The sequence below is a fragment of the Plecotus auritus genome (genome assembly GCF_963455305.1).
Source record: "Plecotus auritus genome assembly, chromosome: X".
NCBI lineage: Eukaryota > Metazoa > Chordata > Mammalia > Chiroptera > Vespertilionidae > Plecotus > Plecotus auritus.
Window position 1 is genome coordinate 95,117,039 of NC_137784.1, and position 18,266 is coordinate 95,135,304.

An 18,266-nucleotide genomic window follows, 5' to 3' on the forward strand; every position below is an offset into this window, starting at 1 on the left:
TATTATTTTAACCACCACTGCCCAACCCAGTGACTTTCCTTACTCTCTTCTTTACCCTATCCACAAGCTTTGAATGGAAACTGGAAGCAGTACCTCACTACAAGATTTAATGACACTTTCTTGAGAGAAGTAGTTCTCAACTGGCAGATATTTTATCCACTACCTTCCCCCCATCCTGAGGCACATTTGCCAGTGTCTAGAGACATTTTAGTTACAACTTGGGGTGGGAGTGCTTCTGGCATCTACTAGGTAAAAGCCAGGGATTCTGCTGAACATCCTATGATGCAACGGACTTTCTCCCCACAAAAGAGAATCACCTGGCTCAAAATGTCAGTAGAGTTGAGGTTGAAAATCTCGGGGATAATCATAAATTGCCTTACAGGGCTTGTTGCATGAGCTTATCTAGAACCATAACAGTTCTGTAACTAGGATGCTAACTTATAAATTCCCAACAGCTTTAATGTACTCAGGTTGGCTCCCGTGAACAAAAAGAATTGTCTCAAAGATTGTTTCCCAAAGGTTTATAGGATTCTCATGCAAGGAGATAATTATTTATTCCAAGTAACAGGAAACAAACAACTGAAAAGCAAGCCACTCCTTTTAAGGAAAGAGAGAGAGGGAGATGATCTGAAAGAAGTTGATTCATACATTAGATTATTTCTGACCTCATATTTAGTAACATACCTTGACAAAGATAGTCAAATACTGCCCCCAGATATTTGTGTGGAACTCTTTGATGTCAGCCAGAGATATAATGAATGTGTCTGAGGATTAATATTCTCTCCCAATATTGTAATTAAGAAAATGCACATACCTACTGGTAGACTAATAGATAACATTAAAATTGGAGCCACTGGGTGTAAGTCACTCTGTCTTAAGCACCTTTAATGTCCTATACTTTATATAGGTATGTTGTTTTAAGTGGCTGTGTTTAAACTTCTAAAGTGCTGTACAATCAGTTATTGATTCATCTTCAGAATATTCCTGGTGTAGTAATAGTGCATGCTAGAAGGTTTTGGCTAGAAATAGACTCAAACATAGTATGAGATATTAGGGAGCTGATGAAAAGTATTGATTACTAGAGGCCCAGTGCACAAAATTCGTGAATGAGGGGTGTGTCCCTCAGCCCAGCCTGCACCCTTTCCAATCTGGGGCCCCTCGAAGGATGTCCGACTGCCTGTTTAGGCTTGATCCCTCTCACAATCCAGGACTGCTGGCTCCTAACCACTCACCTGCCTGCCTGCCTGATTGCCCCTAACCTCTTCTGCCTGCCAGACTGATCACCTCCTAACCACTCCCTTGACAGCCTGATCAATGCCTAACAGCTCCCCGGCCGGCCCTATTGCCCCTAACTGCCCTCCCCTGCCAGCCTGGTCCCCCCAACTGTCCTCCCTTGCAGTCCTGGTCCCCCCCCCCAACTGCCCTCCCCTACAGGCCTGGGTCCCCCCAACTGTCCTCCCCTGCAGGCCTGGTCACCCCCAATTGCCCTCCTCTGCTGGCCCGGTCACCCCTAACTGCCCTCCCCTGCAGGCCTGATTGCCCACAACTGCTCTCCCCTGCTGGCCATCTTGTGGTGGCCATCTTTGACCACATGGGGTTGGCCATCTTGTGTGTTGCAGTGATGGTCAATTTGCATATTACCTCTTTATTAAATAGGATAGGTGGTGGTATCTCTTCTTTTGACCTAACTTTTCAGAATTCAATGGAGTGAAGTGGAAAGGGCTCTTTTTTAAAAAAAATATATTTTTTCAGTTTTTATTTTTCAATTACAGTTGACATATAATATTATATTAGTTTTAGGTGTACACCCCAGTGATTAGACATTGTATAACTTACTATGTGATCATCCTAGTAAATCTCATATACATCTGACACCATACATAGTTATTAGAATACTAGAGGCCCGGTGCATGAAATTTGTGCATGGGTGCGGACCCTAGGCCTGGCCAGCGACCAACGTGTGAGCATCTGGCATGGGAGGGAAGGTCCCAGCTGACCTCTGGGTCCTGGGCATCACCTGGTCCCCCAGGCCCCCACATGCCCCCCTCTGCCTGAGTCACGGAGCCCAAGTCCCCATGCAGAGATGCAGTGAGCACAGCCAGACACTGTGGGCTGGGGTGCAGTGTGGGCCTCTGGGCCATCCAGCGGCGCCTCACAGAAACCAGGTGGGCAGTGTGCTCTCTCCTGGCTGGCCTCACAGATCAGCTCCTGCACCCCACCGGGAGCCCAACTGGCCCCTGCGGTTCTGGCGGCTGCAGCCTGGCTCACCCGGAAGATGCCATATGGGTGCAGGGCAGGCTCCTTGCAGGTGCCTGGCACCTGAGTGTGGGGACTTCTCTGGAGCACGAGCCTTGGTGTCCCGGAGGAGGGTAGCAGGGGGAGTGAGAGCGCACTTGGCAGACACCCCACATTCTCATGCACCTTTGTCCCTGTCACCCCTGCCCCCAGGTAGCTGGTGAGAGGTCGCAGTGCATTGCAGATGCCTGGTGGTCAGCACACATCATAGTGAGGGGTCGAACTCCTGGTCAAATGACTGCCGGAGGGGACAATTTGCATATTAGTCTGTTATTATATAGGATTATTGACTATATTCCCTATGCTGTCCTTTACATCCCCATGACAATTCTGTAACAACCAATTTAAACTTCTTGATCTCTTCACCTTTTTTACCCATTTCTCCAAGCTCCCCTCCCTTGCCCATCTGGCAATCATCAAAATGTTCTTTGTTTCTGTTCTTGTTCGCTTATCTTTTTTCTTAAATTCAATTGTTGATAGGTAGGTATTTATTGCCATTTTATTGTTCATATTTTTAATTTTCCCTTCTTCTTCTTAAAGAAGACCCTTTAATATTACTTGTAATACTGGTTTGGTGATAATGAACTCCTTTAGCTTTTTCTTATCTGGGAAGTTAAAGCTTATATGTCCTTTGCTTCTAAGTGATAGCTTTGCTGGGTAATCTTGATTGTAGCTCCTTTCTTTTCATCACTGAATATTTCATGCCAATACCTCCTGGCCTGCAAAGTTTCTGTTGAGAAATCAGCTGACAGTAATGTGGGAGCTCCCTTGTAGGTAACTGACTGCTTTTCTCTTGTTGCTTTAAGCCTCTCTCTTTGTATTTAACCTTTTGCATTTTAGTTATGATGTGCCTTGGTGTGGGCCTCATTGGGTTAATTTTGTTTGGGTCTCTCTGCACTTCCTGCACTTATAGGTCTATTTTCTTCACTAGTTAAGGGAAGTTTTCCATAATTATTTTTTTCTAATAGGTTTTTAATTTCTTGCTCTCTCTCTTCTCCTTTTGGCAGCCCCATGGTGCAAATGTTGGTATGCTTGAAGTTGTATCAGAGGCACCTTATACTATCTTCAGATTTTTGGATTCTTTTTGCTTTTTCCTGTTCTGATTGGGTGTTTTTTGCTTCTTTATATTCCAAATAGCTGATTTGAATATTGGCTTAATCTAATCTAGTATTGATTCCCTGTACATTATTCTTCATTTCAGTTAGTGTAGCCTTCATTTCTGACTGATTCCTTTTTATGGTTTCTATGTCCTTTTTTCATGCTGTTGAAGTTCTCACTAAGTTCCTTGAGCATCCTTAAAACCATTATTTTTAACTCTATATTTGGTAGGTTGCTTGCCTCCATTTCATTTAGTTGTGTTTTTTTTCCTGGAGATTTCTCCTGTTTTTTTATTTAGCACCTGTTTTTTTGTCTCTTCATTTTGCTGCTTCCCCATGTGTGTTTGTATGTATTAGGTAGAGCTGCTACATCTCCCAGACTTGGTAGAGTGGCCTTGTGTAGTAGGTGTCCTGTAGGACACAGTGGCACAGCCTAGCTGACTCCCTGAGCTAGGTGTTCCAAGTGGGCCATTGTGTGCACTGTCCAGCTGTAGTTGAGCCTTGGTTGCTTTTGTAGTCACTGGGAGAGATTTACCCTTAGGCCAATCAGCTGCAAGGACCGGCTTCAACTACAATGGAGGAGCTGCTGTGCAGGAATCAACCCTACAGAGCAGAACTTGCTTCAGTGGGGCTTTGGTGCTCACTGAGTCCACCCCTTGAGTGTGTCACTTAAGAAGGTAGTAGGGTTGTAATCTAGCATTGCCTGAAGTTGTTCACTGGGTGCACTGGTTCTGGGGTCTCCTGGGAGGTGCAAGGCCAGCTACTGCTTGTGCCCTGCCTGGGACCACCCAGCACAAGCTACAAAGTAATCTTCAGATGGCTGCTGCTTGTGCTGGGCTTGGAGGTTCCAAGAGAGTCCAAGATGTAAACAAAGGCTGGCTAACACTGGGTGGTCCTGGGGCCAGAAAGCAGAAACCAGATACTTCTTGTTTGAGAGATTTTAGGAAAGTCTGAAGCATGAGGCAAGAGAGGTCATTTATATAGAAAGCTACTGGAAACAGTTTGGGTGGGCCCACAAGTTGGGTGGGGCAGGGTCTTAGGGAATTCCCAGGGTGGGGCACAGTGTCAGCCAGGTTGATGGAGACTCAGGTATGGTACTCACCTGCTAGCTCTGCATGGTGCTGGGCTTCTCAGAAAAGGAACAATAGCTTCTGTCAGTACTTTTGTCTGGCAGAAAGCTGCCTCCTCACCTCTTGCCCTGATGCCAGATAATTCAGTTCCTCCCTGTATGTCCCTGGTGCCTTTTGAGCTGCTGCTCAGCACTGGAGCTCAGAGGGTATTAGTCCAAGTAAGTTAGTGTGTGGGCCCTTTAAGAGGAATGCCTGGGACAACAGCAGCCTTCCATCTCACTCAGCCACAATCTCTGCTGGTTTTTACAGCCATAAGTTATGGTGACTTCTCTTCCTGGCTCTGGGACCCTAGGTTAGGAGGCCTGGTGTGGGGCTGGGACCCCTCACTGCTCAGGGTGACCTATGCAGCCGAAATCTCCCTCCTGATTTTAAACCCCCACATGTGGGTATGGGACTAGTCAATTCCTCTTCTCCTCCCCTCTTACCAGTCTTGATGTGGCTTTTTTTTTAAAATCCCTAGTTGTAGGACTTCCATTCAGCTAGATTTCAGGTGGTTATGAATGATGGCTATTCTGTAGTTTACTTGTAATTTTGATGTGGTAGTGGGAGGATTTGAGTACCACATTTATTTACACTGCCATCTTGACTAGAAGTCTTGGAAAGATAGACCTGGATCTCAGGTGTGGCTCTGATATTTTCTTGTGGATTGAGTAGAGTTACTTAGTTTCTATGCCTCAGTTTCCCCACCAGTAAAACAGCATACTGAGAATTTTACCTAAGAAACTTGTGAAATGAGATTATACATGTAAAATGGGAAGCACACACTGTCTTGCATATGTTACCCCTCAAGATGTGTTAGTCTTCTCTCATATAACTTTCACAAAATTAATAAATGAAGATAATGAAACTTAATATACAAAACAGTATGGAATTACATTTTACATTTATTTGGTGACCTTTTTGGCGATCTGAAATCACACTAGCAGCTAGTAAAGATTTTTTATTACATTCTGGTGATATTCAGGGTGCAAGTGAAATTTACAGAGAAATGTAAGTAAGAGATTGATCAGATAACAAAGTCACTCATTTGACTTAATCTATAATAATAAAAGCATAATATGCTAATTAGACTGGACATCCTTCTGGACGTCCTTCTGGATGACCTTCTAGGCCAGTAGTTCTCAACCTTTCTAATGCTATGACCGTTTAATACAGTTCCTCATGTTGTGGTGACCCCCAACCATAAAATTATTTTCATTGCTACTTCATAACTGTAATTTTGCTACTGTTAATGAATCGTAATGCAAAGCCAGGGCTGTGAGGGCCAAGGCAGTCACCATGGCTGCAAGGGCCAAGGCAAGCTGCTAAGGCAAGCTGCTGCATTTGTGAGGGCCAAGCCTCTTGCACAAATTTTGTGGATCAGGCCTCTAGTCCTATCTAATAAAGAGGGAATATGCTAATTGAGCCTCATACTGTCGCAAAGATGGCGGCACCCACAGACAATAAGGAGGGGATATGCTAATTGACTGCCCTGCCCTCAAAGATGGTGGCGCCCACAGACAATAAAGGGGGAATATGATAATTGACTGCCATGCCCTCAAAGATGGCGGTGCGCACAGCGCCTGCCTCTGGAGTCCCCCAGTTTCCTCAGCTACACAGGGCTGGCCTGAGGCACAGGCAAGCCTCAGATGGCGCTGCCCAGCTGCCCAGGGCTGCCTGAGGCTCAGGTAACCAGGACCGGCCAAGACTTGCGCTGCTGGCAGTGGCCAGCAGCAGAGGTGTGATGGGGAATCACCTTCCCCTGATCGCCAGGTCGCCTCCCGCCCCTGAGGGCTCCCAGACTGTGAGAGGGGCCATGCTGAGGGACTCCCCTCTAGTGCATGAATTTTCATTCACCAGGCCTCTAGTCCTATTTAATAAAGTGGTAATATGCAAATTGACCATCACTCCAACACACAAGATGGCCACCCCCATGTGGTCAAAGATGGCTGCCCCCATGTGGAAACAAGATGGCCGCCATTATATGGCAAGCAGGGGGGTGCGGTTGTGGGTGATCAGGCCAGCAGGGGAGGGCAGTTGGGGGTGACCAGGTCAGTAGGGGAGGGCAGTTAGGGGCAACCGGGCCTGCAAGGGAGGGCAGTTAAGGGCTACCAGGCCTTCAGGGGAGGGCATTTGGGGTGACTGGGCCAGCAGGGGAGGGCAGTTGGGGGCAAACAGGCCAGCAGGGGAGGGCAGTTAGGGGGGACCAGGCCTGCAGGGGAGGGCAGTTGGAAGGGATCCGACCGGCAGGGGAGTATAGTTGGGAGGGACAAGGCCTGCAGAGGAGAGCAGTTGAGGGCAACCAGGCCTGCAGGGGAGGATGGTTAGGGGTGACCAGGCCGGTAGGGAAGGCAGTTAGGGGTGACCAGGCTGGCAGGGGAGGGCAGTTGGAAGGGATCCGACCGGCAGGGGAGGATAGTTGGGAGGGACAAGGCCTGCAGAGGAGAGCAGTTGAGGGCAACCAGGCCTGCAGGGGAGGATGGTTAGGGGTGACCAGGCTGGTAGGGAAGGCAGTTAGGGGTGACCAGGCTGGCAGGGGAGGGCAGTTAGGGGCAATCAGGTTGGCAGAGGAGCAGTTAGGTGTCGATCAGGCTGGCAAGGGAGTAGTTAGGGGGTGATCAGGCTGGCAGGCAGAAGAGGTTAGGGGCAATCAGGCAGGAAGGCAGGTAAGCAGTTGGGAGCCAGCAGTCTGGATTGTGAGAGGGATGTCCGACTGCCCGTTTAGGGCCTATCCCACTGGGATCGGGCCTAAACGGGCAGTCGGACATCTCTCAAGGGGTCCCAGATTGGAGAGGGTGCCATCTGGGCTGAGGGACGCCCCCGCCCCCCCCCCCCCCCCCGTGCATAAATTTTGTGCACCGGGCCTCTATTTGTTATATAAAAAGTAATTTTTTATAAAGATCTATAAAGCATCTTTTTGATTATAACTAGTAAATTACAGTAAAAGTGGGATGCAAATAAATAGGAAATATTCTTTTTTTTTTTCTGGGACTGGGTCAGGGTTTTTAAACCATACTGTGAAAATATTGGCCCATAATTATTATGTACCAAGGATTGCCAATATTCTCTGATATACTTCTGGGGGTAATGTCAGTTGGTACAATTTTGGATGGTAACTTAGAAATGCATTGAGTGGCCAGATTATTATGATCTCTGAATGCATAATAATCTGGCCACTCAGTGTATATCCTATATAATAAAAGGCTAATTTGCAAATTGTCCCCTCAACCAGGAGTTCAACCAGAAGGCAGGCTGACCAACTGCCCATGTCCCCTCCCCCTGGCCAGGCTGGCCGGACCCCATCCATGCATGAATTCATGCACCGGGCCTCTAGTGTATATATATATATATATATATATATATATATATATATATATATATATAATGTGTTCAGAGATCATAATAATCTGGCCACTTAGTGTATATATACACAGATAGACACATTTACATATATTAAGTGAATGTCCCAACAACAGTGTTTGCATTTGGGTGGAGGTATTATGGAAGACTTTTGTTTTTACTTTATACTTTTATTTTGTGATTTTTTTAACAAAAAGAATTACTTTTATAATCAGTATGTAAAATAAATGCTATATGCTATACAGTTTTAGAGGACTTACAGAACATGCAATTTTACTTCAGCTCTGAGGGATGGGCCTGCTGGTCTGTCAGGAAAGAAGAGAGCCAAATTAGTGGGCTAACCAGCCTTGGAGAAAAATCTAGAGCAACAGCCTCTTTAAGGGCCTAATTAACAAGTAAGCTGTGTCTAACTAATTTAAATAATAGGCCTGTGTACCTGAAATTTACCTAATCAGTGTATGGTTTATATGTTGAGATTGCCAAACTGTAAGTAGTTTTTCACTCCAACTGGCTGACTGAGCACGTGTGAGCAGTAGACACAGTACAGAGGAGTGTGGCAAGGGAGAAAGGAAGAAGAAATACTCAGAGCCATAGGGCACAGAGTTCAGAAAATAACCAATCTATTTGTGTGTATGTTTACATTTTTTGTTATTATTCTACAACTAAAATTTTGTTGGTTGACTAATAATATAAAATTTACTTAAACAGTCACAAAATGTTCATTCAGTGTGTTATCAGTTTTTCTCAACTATGCTAAAATTTTGTTTACATCTTTGTTTCCTTGGGCTACATTCCATAAAGAATACTAGGTCGAAGGGTATGAAAATTCTTTAACTTTTTGATACATGTTGCCAAATTGCCCTCCAGAAATTTATACCGATTTGCAGCCCTATTAACTATGCAATTGATTTACCTTATCTACTTTGAGATATTCTTAAGTAGAATAGAATAAAGACTGGATACAAAATAAAATCTGAATTTTAAAGGCACTTTGGAAAATTCTCAAGTAATTCTGTTCTTGATGATAACTCTGAAAGCTCCCTTTTTCCTATAGTGTGGAATCTAGATTCAAGCATATCTATTCTTCGGTTCGGCAGGCAACAAATATTTATTGAGCCTGCTATGCTCCAGGCCTCCTTCAAGACACTGAGCATACACTGGTGAACAAGACAAGGTCCCTTGTCCATGAATCTTGTAGACTGGTAATCCCATTGCAATGAGCCAACCATTTCTTCTACACCCCCTTAACTAGATGTATTGCCATGATCATTTCACAATATATACAAATAGCAGATCATTATGTTGTACACCTGAAATTAATATAGTGTTATATGTCAACTATTCCTCAATTTTTAAAAAAAGTAAAAAACACATGAGGAAAACAAAACAATACCTCAGGCATATCCCGTAGCTTTTTGGTCACTTGTAGGTATTAAGAAGTCCAAACCATCTTAAAACTTCAATTAATTGCCTGTTTACTGTTCATCTTCTCTCTCCCTCCAGTAACAGACATATAACACTATATTAATTTCAGGTGTACAACATAATGATCTGCTATTTGTATATATTGTGAAATGATCATGGCAATACATCTAGTTAACATCTGTCACCATAGTCACAAAAATTTTTTTGTGTGTGATGAGAACTTTAAGATCTACCCTCTTAGCCACTTTCAAATATACAATACCTGGCTCATGGCTCAGTGGTTGAGCTTCGACCTATGAGCTGAGAGGTCACAGTTTGATCCCAGTCAGGACACATGCCTGGGTTGCGGGCTCAATCCCCAGTGGGGGTGTGCAGGAGGCAGCCAATCAATGATTCTCTCTCATCATTGATGTTTCTATCTCTCACTCTCTCTCCCTTCCTCTCTGAAATCAATAAAAAACAAAACAAAAACCACCAAATATACAATATTATTAACTAGAGTCGCCATTCTGTACATTACATTTCCATGACTATACATTTTATAACTGAATGTTTGTATCTCTGACCCCTTTCTCCCATTATACCTACTACACTCCCTTGCCTTTGGTAACCACCAATCTGTACTCTGTAGCTATGAGCATTTTATTTTTGTTGTTATTTTTTAGATTCCACATATAAGTTAAATCATATGGTATTTACTTTTCCTTGTCTGACTTATTTCACTTAGCATAATGCCCTTATTGTCCATCCATGTTGTTGCAAATGGCAAGATTTCATTATCTTTTTATGGCTGAATTGTATATGTATACCGCATCTTCATTATCCATTCGTCCATCAATGGAGACATAGGTTGTTTCCATATCTTGAATATTGTACTAGTAAATAACACTGCAATAAACATAGGGGATGCATATATTCTTTCAAATTAGTGTTTTTGTTTTCTTCGCATAAGTACCCAGAAGTGGAATTGCTGGGTCTTTTGGTAATTCTATCCTTAATTTTTTGAGGAACCTCTATACTGTTTTCCATAGTGGCTGCACCAATTTACATTCCCACAAAGAGTGGACAAATGTTCTCTTTTTCTCCACATTCTTGTCAACAATTATTATTTCTTATCCTTTTGATAATAGACATTCTAACAGGTGTGAGGTGGTGTTTCATTGTGGTGTATAGAAATACAACATATTTTTGTATATTGATTTTGTATTCTGCAACTTAATGAACTTGTTCATTAGTTCTAACAATTTTGGGGTGAAGAGTGCTTATGGTTTTGTATATATAATGTCATAGTTATGTAAATAGTGACAGTTTTACTCCTGGGGTATTTTTAACACATTAAGCGCCATGTCAGTCACTGGTGAAATCAGATATCACGGGCTAAAGGGAAAGGAAGACAAAGCAGGCTTGGCGCTTAACGTATTAAGGTTCAGAAAATGGAGATTTAGCACACCATGGTTAAAGGCAGTAATTAGAAAGAAGTTAATTCTAAAGAAGTTATCCACTATGGTTCAGTAAACTGGACATCTTAGAATAGGTAATAGGATTTAATACCTATATCAGAAAATGTTGCTATTTTCTAGCTCCACAGATTTTTTCTTTTCATGATGAAGTTATGAAACAGCAGTGTGAGTGTTTTTCTCTTAGTTGTTTGGGAAAATGAGACTAATATGCATTGCACCTATTTCACTTGGTACACCTCATTGGAATGAGCAATTCAAATTGGTATCTATGATTTAATGGAAAGGTATTATGTAAGAGGTTGTGTTTTAATTTTCCCTTCATTTAAAAATAATATTTCCCAGTAAGTCTTAATTATATAGCTCTCATTATTTCTAGACACAAAAGATCTAAACAAATGAATCAGTTCGTAAATGCACACTGAGGCATTAGCTAGTGTTATGTAATTACAAGACGGGTGTATCACCACCACTCTTAAGCCTGAAAACAATAGTATCCCCAAAACACAGGGTAATGGGAAACCTAAAATCTTAAATACCAGTAACCGGTTGCAGCACTCCACCGATGTTAGCAACTATAAGAATACTGATAATAGAGCTGGACTTCATTTTATTTATAAGCTCTCCTGACCATGGGTGTTGGTAGAGATCTTGGTATTGGTTTCATAAACTGATCTCTGATTCTAGGAAGTCCATGTAACTGATCCCAATTGATTTGTACACTGAATCAGCCCTCCTCTCTTCAGTAGTATCCCAAAGTGATTTCCACCTTGGAGAAGTGAGATATCTGGCAGATGTTAACATGTTATCATTTCAGGCTGGTGATGAGTACTAATTATCCTTGGTTTATATTTTAAGAGGAGACTGACTGAGAGGGAGGGATAGATGGAGGGGAGATTGCCAAGAAAGGGAAAACAGTTTGATAAGAAACACTGGGTTAGGCATGATATGGGTGAAAGGAAGGAGAAATAGAAGTAAACAACAAAAAGGAGGAATGCTGAGAATAGGGAATGAACTTATAGAGTAATCAACAAAGGCTAAGGTGGGAAGGAGAAGCTCCATAATATGACTACCAGGAAAAGCTCAGGTTCTAATAGAATTGTGTTTGAGTAACAGCCCCTGCATTTTCTAGCCCGATGACCTTGGACAAATCATTTCACTTCTCTGTGTCTATTTATTCATCTGTAAAAATGGAGATAATAATAGTATACCTATTTGGGGGAGTTGTTGTGAGGATTGAAAATAACATTTATAAAGTACATGTCATATGGCAGCTACTCAAACAAAGGGTAGCTGATATTATTACTGTTGTGGTGGTTATTGTTATTGTTAGAGGAAGTAACAGTATTGCTGTTAGTGACTGTATTGTTTGACAGTAATGAAACACAAACAAATCAGATAGCCCTCCTTCTAGAAGTCAGTTTTAGCAAAAGAAGCTAAAACATCGCTGTACATGGTGAAGAAGGAAAGAAATCATTATTTTATTCACATATTAGACATTCTACTGTACATCACTTGTACATTAAAGGATGTCAGCCAAGCAAGAAAAAATAAATGCTATACTTTATACCAGCGATTTTCAACTTGTGTGCCATGAGAATATTAAAAACATGCAATACCTGACTATTTAGTCAGGGGCACTGACCTCTTTTCCCTTAGATTGAAAAAGAAAAGAAAAAGAAAACAGCCAACAAAACAATAGTTTTCCGGTGCAAGTGAATTAAAATTAAAATTATAAATTTATACCTATTTTTTCTGTTAGATTGGTAAAAAATATATTTATTGGCGTGCTGCAGAATTTTAGTAGTTTATGTGCACCATGAGATGAAAAAGGTTGAAAATTGCTGCTTTATACACGATTGGTTTTTTCATAGCAATTCTTTTTCCAGTTCTCTAGAATATGTAGTAATGGCAACTCCCAGTTTGATCTTTATTAATTAGAATAATATATTGAAAATTTCTGCACATGAACATAGACAATATTAACATATTCTTTATTTTATCTTCTCAAAGGACTCTAGTAGTTGGATTTTAGTTAGGTCCCATAATGAAATGATTTTTTAATGCTTGCTTTTATTTAAAAAGATAACAAGAACAATTATTCGATTGATCATATGAAGTAAATAATTTCCTTAGGTGAGAAAGCAAAAAATTAGGCACTGAATCTTTGAAGAGCTAGAGCACATAGTTCTGATACAAAATGCAAACTGGCAGTAAGCATGCCTTACAACAATGATTTTAAAAGGAGAAATACAAATGGATGAAGGGTGAAGACTAAATATTTCTCTCCTTTAATGTACCATTACAATAGTATCAGACAACTAGTTCAAATTAAAATGTTTATTCACTGTTGCTAACAATTTAAAGAGTACCCCTATTGGCTCCATAATCAAAGTTTCAAGGTAATAGAATTAGTATTGATGTACTAAAGAAAGCCCTTATCTGTCCTGGGAGAGAAAATATTTACTAGCAACTTGTTTATTTTAAAAAATCCACATTAGCTCCATTACCTAGAGTGGTTCTGCTATCTCTCATATAAAAGATTGGTTTGGTTAAAAATACTTCAAAAAAGGGGAGGGGGAAGCTGCATTACATGGTGGTTAGTTAGTGAAGTATCTAAGTGTTCAGTAGGCTCCAAATCCCATGTGTTTGTTACACCCCAGAGAAAATTATGTGTCTATCTTTGTTTCTTAGCTGTAAGTACTACAATTCAGCCCTCTGAACACCCAGTACTGAATGTCTTCAGTATGAATCAGTTGAATCTAAATCTCTCAATGGTGAGTGACCCTTGCAAATTAACTATGTGAGACTCAGATGGGAAGGAAGCATAAATGCTTTCTGACATGTGACTTCTTCAAGGAGGAAATACAGATTAGCTTAGTCAATATTACTGAAGAAGAGATTAAACAGAGTTTCATCTATGTGTACTGTTCTTTTGGATGGGAGGGTTGAATGATGCCTAATTATTTCATGTCATTATTAATGCTGAGGGACATACCAAGACCCATGCAGCAAAAATGCTGCAGACAAAGCATTTTTAAACATCTTGTCCTCATGTTTGTATAGTAAAGTGATTTGAGAGCATAAACTTTAGTCAGATTGTCTGGGTTCAAATATCAGGTCTGTCACTTACTAGTGGTATAACTTTGAGCAAGTAACTTAACTTCTCAGAACCTCTCTCTTCATTTGTAAAATGGGGATTATAATAGATCCTACCTCAAATGGAGTCCTATGAGAATGAAATGAAATCATAAATGTATAGTGCTTAACACAGTACCTGACTCGATAAACAACTATATCTTCTCTTTTCCCATCAAGTATCTCCTTCCCTTCCATCTTCCTTCTTTTTTCCTCACAGCCCATTCCATTCAACATGGCCTTTAAAAATCTATGTAGTAGTGCAAGTAGGAATGTAAATTGGAATCACTTTGGAAACCTGTTTGGCAACATCTACCATGATCCAGAAAATCCACTCTAGATCTACGCCTAAAAGAAATATACACAGAGGATGTGTTACAGCAAAGTTCATAGCCATACTCTTCAAAATAGCCCCAATCTGGAAACAATTCAAATGTCCACCAGTAAAACAAATCAATTGTGGTATAGTCATATATTGGAATATCATCTATACTAATAAAAGGGTAATATGCTAATTAGACCAGATAGACCAGATGTCTTCCGGATGTCCTTCTGGACAAAACCACAGTGGCAGGAGCCGAGGCAGAGGCGGTTAGGGGTGATCAGGCAGGCAGGCAAAGCAGTTAGGGGCAATCAGGCCAGCAAGGGAGAGCAGTTAGGGGTGATCAGGCCAGCAGGGTAGAGGGGTTAGGGGCATCAGGACTGCAGGCAGAGGTGGTTAGGGGAGATCAGGCAGGCAGACAGAGGGGTTAGGGGCAATCAGGCAGGCAGGCAGGTGAGTGATTAGGAGCCAGTGGTTCCAGATTGTGAGTCAGACATCCCCTGAGGGGTCCCGGATTGAAGTGGGTGCAGGCTGGGCTGAGGGACACCACCCCTGTGCATGAATTTCATGCACCAGGCCTCTAGTCTATCTATCTATCTATCTATCTATCTATCTATCTATCTATCTATCTATCATCTATCTATCTATCTATAATAGAGAAACATGCTAATTAACCGGGATGCCGTAATGGGTGAACCGGACAGGAGGAGGTTGCGCATGCAGTGTTGGGCATGGGGTGGCAGGGGCCTCTGTGTGCCTGCGCTGGGGGAGGGCCTGGTCAGCAGCCACTGAGGTTGCTTCAAGGGCCAGAGAGGGAGGCAGGGCCAGACCAGTGACTCCATGGGGGGCGGCGCAGCTGGACCTGCCCCCAGGTGGGTCCAGCCATGCAGCTTGACAGCAGACAGCAGGGCCCACTTGGCCGTAGCAGCAGTGACCCGTGAGCAGGCAAGTGCGGCCCGCAGACAGCACCCAGCAGGGCCCGCTTGCCCATCACCACTGTGTGGAGCAGGCAGGCCCCACAGAGAGCAGAGAACCATGGGGAGCAGGCCTAAGTGATCAGTAAGACATCCCCTGAGGGCTCCCGGATTGGAGAGGGTGCAGGTCAGGCTGAGGGACGGCCCCCGTGCACAAATTTTGTGCACCTGGCCTCTAGTATAACATAAAAATAGATGAACTACAGGTCTATGTTATAGTATGAGTTGATCTCCAAAACATTGTTGAGCCAAAAGAGCTCAGACATAAATTGTACATTCCATAATATTCCATATAAAAAAAGTTTAAAAAGGCAAAACTAATTTATTATGTTAAAATTCAAGATAGTGGTTAGCCTTGAGGAGGGTAAGGAGGGGTTTTCTGAAGTCCTGATACTGTTGTTTCTTGAACTTGGTGGTAGATGCATGTGAGTATCATATTTGTGAAAATTTTTAATTGGTACACCTATGATTTGTACACTCAATACTTTAAAAAAGCTATATGGTATGCTACAGTAAAAAATAATCATGAAATTTAACAGATTCACTTTTCCTATTTAGAAAGTACCAGTATGAAATTATGCATCAGTAGCTATGGTTTCCTTTCAAGGTTCTCTGGTGTATATTCTCCTTTAGTATTCTCTAGCAAAGTAGTGTATGTTTCCTCAGCCCATCCACTAGCCGATGTAGCTAGAAAATCATTTCCTCCTTGGCTGCCAGAAAGGAAATTATCATGATTGTCTTTCCTAAGTAAGTCTTGTTACCTAGAATTGAAGACAAATTTAAAGAAATAATGTATCAGTGTTTTGACTATGGGTGGAGTCTGATATTTTAATAAAGTGGTTAATGTCTGAAATTATAAACTTTAAAGGGCTATTTAATATACACGTTTACTATGATAGGGTTTTAAAAAATATATACATATATTTCCCTGTAGATAGACTAATGGGATTCTTTCTTGTAGACTTTCAGCTGTTAAAGTTTAATAGGATTCTTTCAGGATAGGACTAGAAAAAAATCTGTGCAAAATTTTCACATCCAAATAGCTAGAAAAAATTTTTAGGTAATGAGCCTGCTTTAATTTTAGTGACTAAAATCAAAATTGAAGGAATTTTCATGGACAATGACATAAATTTAATCTTAGTAGAAAATAAGAGTGTGGACTGTAACTATTGGATCCATTTTTATTTTAAAATTTTTCCTGGACAAAATCACAATTATGAATAAACCTTTAAATTGCTGTTAATTTTTTTAAACTGAGCAGATTCATGGCTGTGGTATGTGTGTCCTGGAAGGAAGAGATAGCCCATAGTTAAAAGTCCAGCATTGCACAACTCAGTGCATTGAGGTCATTAATTACAATTTTGAAGTGTGTTTTTTTTTCACAACTAGAGTATACTTTGTGACATCCCCTAGTTAACAATTACTTTACTATTGCCTATCAGGTCATGACTTAGGTCTGGATTTCAAAGTACACGAATGGCCACATTTTCTCTCTGCAAATATTTCTTAGTACGCCAATAATTAACAGAGTCTCCCCATGTTCTTCCACACCATGCTCATCCATGCCCTTGTGAATGAGTTTATGTAGTTCCCTCTGTCCTGTGCCCACTCACTTTCCATACTTTTTCAAGTCCCAAATAAATTTAAAAAATTACAAACTCAATTGTTTCTCAGTTAATGAGTCACATTAACCCAAAGAAGAGAAAACGTACTTTTGGTGTGTTATGATCTCTTGGAGATGCATTCTAGATCAGTTGCCCTTTCTCTTTTTCGAGCACAAAGTAATTCAATGGCTCTTCTGAGTAAAAATTTCTAATAAGTATTTACTGAGTGCCTGTTCTGTGTCAGGTTTTGTGCCCGGTGTTGGGAATACAGGAATGATAAAGAATAGTTGTGCAGCCCTCAGAGAACTTGAAGTCCAGAGGACTGTAAGCAAATAGTCTCACATAATGTACAATATGTGTTGGGTAGCCTAGGATTATAGAGGAGAGGCATCTAAACCCAGTCTGCAGTAACAGAGGTATAACCACTGTGGAAAGACCTGGAGGAGGTGACACCTAAGCAGAGTCTTAAAGGATTAGTAGTTGTTAGCCAAATGAGGAGGGCAGGAATTTCCAGAAGAAGAAATAGCATGAGCAAAGGCACAGAAGTAAACATGTATGTGCATGCATAGGAAAGGACACAGAAGCTCAAGAGTTTGAGGCAAAGAATGACACAAGATGACACTAAAAAGGTACAAAGAAACCATGTCATGAAAAGCCATGCTTGGCAATGGGAATAATATCCCCTAAAACAAATAAACAACAGCACATTCTCTAAAATAACTTCTACCTTAAATGTTATGCCTTTGATGCTCTAAACTCTCATAGTTGCTAGAACTTTTTCTACTGTCTAATAGGCAGGGAAAATAGCTGGTGGTTTCCTCTGCATGCCAAAACCATTGCCATGATATCCCCATACTCTATATACCTTTAAGATTCCTATTCTCTTCCTATTCCCATGTTATCAGCTGTTTGCAGTGCCCCATACAGGACTTTGACAGTTTGGTAAATGCTATTAGATTTGCTTTTCAGGTTACCCTTTTATAAAGAGGTTTATAAGTCTCTCTTCCTCTTCTCTTTTCTATGTCCAAGATAGGCTATAATTCCCTCATCTTAGCCTTTAGGTCATATCAGTAGTATTTCATACTAATAGGCATAAACACACACACACACACACACACACACACACACACACACACACACTCACCAACCTGTCTATGTTCAAGATAAATTTAGATGAAATATCTTGATTCTTTCTCCTTACTACCTTCCCATTTCCCCCGTAGACTTTCCTCTGCCTTCCCTGCCCAGATTCCCCAGGGCATATTTCTATTGCAGACAGTGGAGAACAAAGGCATTCCACATAGGATACAGACTTTGGTTCTCTGCTGGTATCTCTGTGTGACCGATTTGTACTGTTTCAGAGAACTGCCATAATCTTTTACCTGGGCAGATGTCATTTAAATTTTTTGAGTTTTCTTATTAAAAGGTGCTACATTGGTAAACAGCATAAAATAATTCTTTCCTCCCCAACCAAATTATGATGCT